Below are 7051 nucleotides of genomic sequence, written 5' to 3'. Positions count from 1 at the left end.
GGGCGGGGTTCGGTCTTGCAATTGCTGAGTGCTTGTTTTTTTCCAGTATGTAGGAGGGGGTTGTGTTTGTAAAAAAAGTCATATAGGCAATATACACCAGACGCACATTTCTCAATCACCGACTTCCTGGAATGCTCTCTGTGAACACGTTTTGGTGGACGTCCATTTTGGGGGGTCACGTCGACTATTCTTGTCTACTCTTCCTCTCTTCGTTCCGTTTTCTTTACCATCAGTGTATGTTTCAAACAGTTCATTTTAAAAATAAATTCCATCACATTGTCCAAGTCGTCTGGGTATTGCTTTGAAAATGTCAATGCGTGTATCCTCCACACTTTGGATATCGTGGGCCATCTTCCTTGCTGTGAGAACTGGTCAGTGCTTCAATGACCCTGCTCGGGCTGCCCATTGTTTGTTGATTGCCTGGACGCTTGGGTCAATCAGCAGTGACAATACTTGTGTAAATTCGCCTTCACATTTGTTTACATTTTGGACACTTGATTTTAAGCAAAACGCTAAATAATGTTCATGATTCACTCGCATATACCCATTCCGGGTTGCTTCAAAGTCACATTACATTATTTTTGCACAACATCATCTCATAATTAACGCGATTGTGACGGACATTTTTTTCAGCGACATTCTATTCAGGCGCATGCGCATCCTGCCATGATCTACACTAACAACCAATGTCAATACGTACCAATATACATGTTGCACTCAATGGGTTAAATCTGATTCATTTAGGCAAATTCTAAAATGTCTAAATATTTTAGTCATTTTACAAATTAAGTGACAAATCTGTTCATTGTCCATTGACACGCTGACTGATTATACACATTGTCTGAAACATAATGTTCTGTGTTGACAACCGGGCTGTGCACATGTAGCACTTTATATAGCTACGTTGTATACTGACATCCTGGGTTTACATGTGTCACTATATATAGCTCCGTTATATACTGACATCCAGGGTGTACATGTGTCACTATATATAGCTACGTTGTATACTGACATCCTGGGTTTACATGTGTCACTATATATAGCTCCGTTATATACTGACATCCAGGGTGTACATGTGTCACTATATATAGCTACGTTGTATACTGACATCCTGGGTTTACATGTGTCACTATATATAGCTCCGTTATATACTGATATCCTGGGTGTACTTGTGTCACTATATATAGCTCCGTTATATACTGACATCCAGGGTGTACATGTGTCACTATATATAGCTACGTTGTATACTGACATCCAGGGTTTACATGTGTCACTATATATAGCTCCGTTATATACTGACATCCAGGGTGTACACGTGTCACTATATATAGCTACGTTGTATACTGACATCCAGGGTGTACACGTGTCACTATATATAGCTACGTTGTATACTGACATCTTGGGTGTAGATGTGTCACTATATATAGCTACGTTGTATACTGACATCCTGGGTGTACATGTGTCACTATATATAGCTACGTTATATACTGACATCCTGGGTGTACATGTAACACTTTACATAGCTATGATGTATACTGACATCTTTGGTGTACATGTTTCACCTTATATAGATGTATTGTATGTTGAAATCCTATGCGTACATCTGTCACTTTATATAGCTACGTTGTATACTGACATCTTGGGTGTAGATGTGTCACTATATATAGCTACGTTATATACTGACATCCAGGGTGTACATGTGTCACTATATATAGCTACGTTGTATACTGACATCCTGGGTGTACATGTGTCACCGTATAAAGCTCCGTTGTATACTGACATCCTGGGTGTACATGTAACACTTTACATAGCTATGATGTATACTGACATCTTTGGTGTACATGTTTCACCTTATATAGATGTATTGTATGTTGAAATCCTATGCGTACATCTGTCACTTTATATAGCTACGTTGTATACTGACATCTTGGGTGTACATGTATCACTATATATATCTACGATGTATACTGACATCCTGTGTGTACATGTGTCACTACATATAACTACGTTATATACTGACATCTTGGGTGCACATGCATCACTATATATATCTTCAATATATTCTGACATCCTGGGTGTACAAGTGTCACTATTTATGACTACGTTGTATACTGACATCCTGTGTGTACATGTACCCCGCTATAAAGCTACGTTGTATACTGACATCCTGTGTGTACATGTGTCACTATATATAGCTACGTTGTATACTGACATCCTGTGTATACATGTACCCCGCTATAAAGCTACGTTGTATACTGACATCCTGTGTGTACATGTACCCCGCTATAAAGCTACGTTGTATACTGACATCCTGTGTGTACATGTGCCCCGCTATTTAGCCATGTTGTATACAGACATCCTGTGTGTACATGTGTCACTATTTATACCTACGTTGCATACTGACATCCAGGGTGTACATGTGTCACTATATATAGCTACGTTGTATACTGACATCCAGGGTTTACATGTGTCACTATATATAGCTCCGTTATATACTGACATCCAGGGTGTACACGTGTCACTATATATAGCTACGTTGTATACTGACATCTTGGGTGTAGATGTGTCACTATATATAGCTACGTTGTATACTGACATCTTGGGTGTAGATGTGTCACTATATATAGCTACGTTGTATACTGACATCCTGTGTGTACATGTGTCACTATATATAGCTACGTTGTATACTGACATCCTGGGTGTACATGTAACACTTTACATAGCTATGATGTATACTGACATCTTTGGTGTACATGTTTCACCTTATATAGATGTATTGTATGTTGAAATCCTATGCGTACATCTGTCACTTTATATAGCTACGTTGTATACTGACATCTTGGGTGTACATGTATCACTATATACATCTACGATGTATACTGACATCCTGTGTGTACATATACCACAATATATAGCGACGTCGTATACTGACATCCTGTGTGTACATGTGTCACTATATATAGCTACGTTGTACACTGACATCCTTTGCGTACACGTGTCACTATATATATCATTAGCTACGTTGTTTACTGACATCCTGTGTGTACATGTGTCACTATATCTACCTCTGTTGTATACTGATATCCTGTGTGTACATGTGTCACTATTTATACCTACGTTGCAAACTGACATCCTGTGTGTACATGTGTCACTATATATAGCTACGTTGTATACTGACATCCTGTGTGTACATGTGTCACTATTTATACCTACGTTGCAAACTGACATCCTGTGTGTACATGTGTCACTATATATAGCTACGTTGTATACTCACATCCTGTGTGTACATTTGTCACTACATATAACTACGTTATATACTGACATATTGGGTGCACATGCATCACTATATATATCTTCAATATATTCTGACATCCTGGGTGTACAAGTGTCACTATTGATAACTACGTTGTATACTGACATCCTGTGTGTACATGTGTCACTATTTATAGGTACGTTGCATTCTGACATCCTGGGTGTACATGTGTCACTCTATATAGGTACGTTGCATACTGACATCCTGTGTGTACATGCGTCCCTTTATATAGCTACGTTGTAAACTAACAAACTGGGTGTGCATGTATCACTATACCTATATCTTGTATACTGAAATCCCCCATGTATTTGAACCAATATATATAGCTATGTTGTATACTGACATCCTGGGTACATGTACCACTATGGATACTCTTTATTTCCCCCAATGATTTGGAGAGTAGTACATACAGTTACCTTACATTATTTGACAATGGCAGTGACAAAATACATATAAATACAACAGATTGAGCTGGGTAAGCAGTAATGAAGTGATGCATGAAACTGTATTTACATGATGTGTGACATAGCTTCAAAAATACAATATGGATGTTAAGTTCCATGAGCTGACATGTTTAGCCACGACACTCATGAATGTTGCCCAGCTGTCAAGTGTCATGTCCTGGACCACATCTGTAACGGCACCGAGGTATGTCAGAATCTTGACGTCATCACTAGACGTGTCCTCAAGTCAGAGATAGGTGTTAATGCTAACATTGATATTCGATGAAGATACTGGGTTCAATCCTCCAGCTCTAAGACCAACATTTCTTAAGGAGTTGATAGCACAAGTTCGTCACTTGCTTTTTCCGTGTGTATCAGAGAGCCGGATCTCTCATTGTCACATCTCCAATTCTGAACACAGGTCTATTACAATCTCTTCTGTTATTTCTAAAAGACAAGGCACAGCTCTTATTGGCGTTATACGTCAGTCTCCAGCGCCTAGCATACTGGTTGATAGTATCAAGAGACACATTCAGTCCATGTAACTCGTACTCACAACAGTGGTGTCATCAGCCAGTAATACCGCTCGGATGTGCTCCTTACCAACAATAAGTCCACATTGTAGATTATCAAGCTGAGATATCAGGTCATTTATATAGTGAGTGAGTGAGTTGGGTTTAACGCCCCTTTTAACAGTATTCCAGTTATATCGCGGCGTGTCAGCTTAATGTGGGAGGAAAGCCCGAAGTGATGCAGGTCTCAGACGTTTACTGCTTCGGTGAAACCCACGAGCACGGGTATGGTGCTGACAAACCTAGAAACATAATTGGGGCGAACCGGGATTCGAACCCACAATCATAGGTTTCTCGCGTGCCCAAGGGACGCAACTCTGCATAGCGAATCGCGGCGCCTTAGACGACTAGGCCACCCGTGCCCCCTCATTTATATAGACTAGAAACATCCATTCTGAGAGCACGCGACCTTGTCCTACTCCTTGTTGGACATTGAACAAATCACTTGTCCTCCCATTGTATTAAACACAAGCACTTGCTTCTTGGTAAGATTGACGGATAATGTGCCATGCACGGCCTTTCACACCAAGATTGTATAGTTTCAGTAGCAGCCCCTCATGCCATATCCTGTAGAAGGCCTTTTCGTTATCCAGAGAAGCAACATATATATTTGAGTGTCTATCTTGATAATAGGAAATAGCCTCTTTTAACACATATGTAGTAACACTGGCGCCATGCTCTTTCCGGAAGCCGCACTGGAGACGATTGAGGAAATCAGGATTAATAGTTTTGATATAGGACTCCAGTCTGTCTAGCAACAACATCTCAAATACCTTCCCAATCACGGATGTTAGAGTGATACCGCGATAATTAGCTTGGTTGCATTTATCTTTATTTTTCTCCTTTGTAGATGGGAATTATAGTTCCAGTTCTCATCACGACAGGCGTGTAACAAGTACTGATCATCATATTATAGAGGTGTGCCAAATGTGTAAAGCGAACATTGTCAGCATTATAGAGGTGTTCTACAGTAATACAGTCTGGTCCAGGAGACTTATTCTTTTTCAGCCTCTTAATGGCTGATTTCACTGCAATACTTGTCGTCAGGATTGGATCCTTCTCAGATATGTTACTGTTTGCTATATCACAAACCTTTGATTTTGTTTCCTCATAAAAGTCCGTTTCAAACTCAGGCCTACCGAGAGGAGACAGCAGATCCCCATAGTAATCAGTCCACATATTGCAGATGTCCTCGGGTGTGCTGGCCGTCTTGTCTTTATACTGTAGAAATGTACATGTTACGTTAGTCTTCCTCTGTTTCCTGACTGTTCTATAAAATTCACCAATGTCCACTTCACAGGCAGAGTTCAGGTATGTATATTTATGTCTGTCCCATTGCCGTTCGGCTTTTCTTTTCTGTCGACGGAAGTTGCATTTAGTTGCTTTATACTGTTTATAAGAGCCATGTGCATCTCCTCTAGGTTTACCTTGAGATATCCATTGTCGTCTAGCATGACGCATCTGGTAGTGATAGTAGTCTAGACTAGATCCTCTCCAATTTGGTCGAAGGTATGATCTGTAGTATCCTGTTGGGATGTACATTGCTGTTGACGTGTGGAGAGAGCTCACTATAGCATCAAAATAATATTCCACCATATCGCTGTCAGCATGTGTCACGTCTGGAAGGGTGTCACCAAGTATTTCGTTAACTTCAGTTCAAGGCCATTCGCCTTCTGCCATTTGTAAGTTGGGGGAGTCCACAGCTTTTGCATCACTAAGGAATGATACCACGACTGGTGAATGATCCGATATCTCGAAATCGATGCTGTTATTGACAGAGGTCGTCAGCACAGATGATTGAAGAGCATCTGGCAAGAACATATAATCAATCAGAGATGACTGTGTTCCAGACTTGTTGCGCCATGTCATGAGATGACCTTGAATCACACCACAGTTGTATGATGGTATCACGTTTCTTGTATCCAAGTATGACTGCAGTACAGTGGAGAGAGGGGGTGCTGGGTAAATTACAAGATCTGTATTAAAATCCCCATAAAGAACAACATAACTGTTTTCTGATAGTTCATCAACCACGTCGAACACTTCCTTGACACTCTCCTCATACACTGCTGTGTTGTGATTAGTGGAGGGGAGCTGAGCACACACTACATACATATCAGCACACTGGGGACGGGAAAGTTTCACAGCTACAAAACTATCATACTCACATTCACATATGTCAGTGTACCTGTACATACTTTTCTTAACTAAATTTACCACACCGTCTTCTCCTCTACATCCTCGCTGGTTAGCCTTAACCTTAGCCGCGACGTCAAACTTATCATTTAGACAGTCAAACCAGCTCTGCGTTCTATCGTTCAACCAGTGTTCACATACTGCACGTGCATCACAGTCACTCGCTAGTTTCTCTAAGTACTGGCGACAATACAGTACACCTCTTACATTCCATGTTCCTATACTTAGCATGGTAATAAGTATTAGGCAAGTGTTCAATGCTATCATGTTAGATGAGTTAGCGTGCGCCATTACTGTTTCTGTGTGACTGTGGTATCCATTCCCTCTCAGTGCGTAGGTGGGATTGTATCCTTCCCATTGTCTCAACAAACGAACGTAACTCACATGGACGCCACGTTGTTTAGCATATTCACATATGGCATCTTGCACTTTTTCTAGTGGTTTATCCGCTCTAACATACGATAGCACAAACCTTTTTGTTTTAAATTTTGGTGAAACACCCGTAAAAGCTCTGGACCATTCACTGT

Source organism: Haliotis cracherodii, unplaced genomic scaffold (assembly GCF_022045235.1).
Source record: "Haliotis cracherodii isolate W230 unplaced genomic scaffold, xgHalCrac1.p SCAF_35, whole genome shotgun sequence".
Classification (NCBI taxonomy): domain Eukaryota; kingdom Metazoa; phylum Mollusca; class Gastropoda; order Lepetellida; family Haliotidae; genus Haliotis; species Haliotis cracherodii.
Note: the sequence above shows the minus strand (reverse complement) of the source record.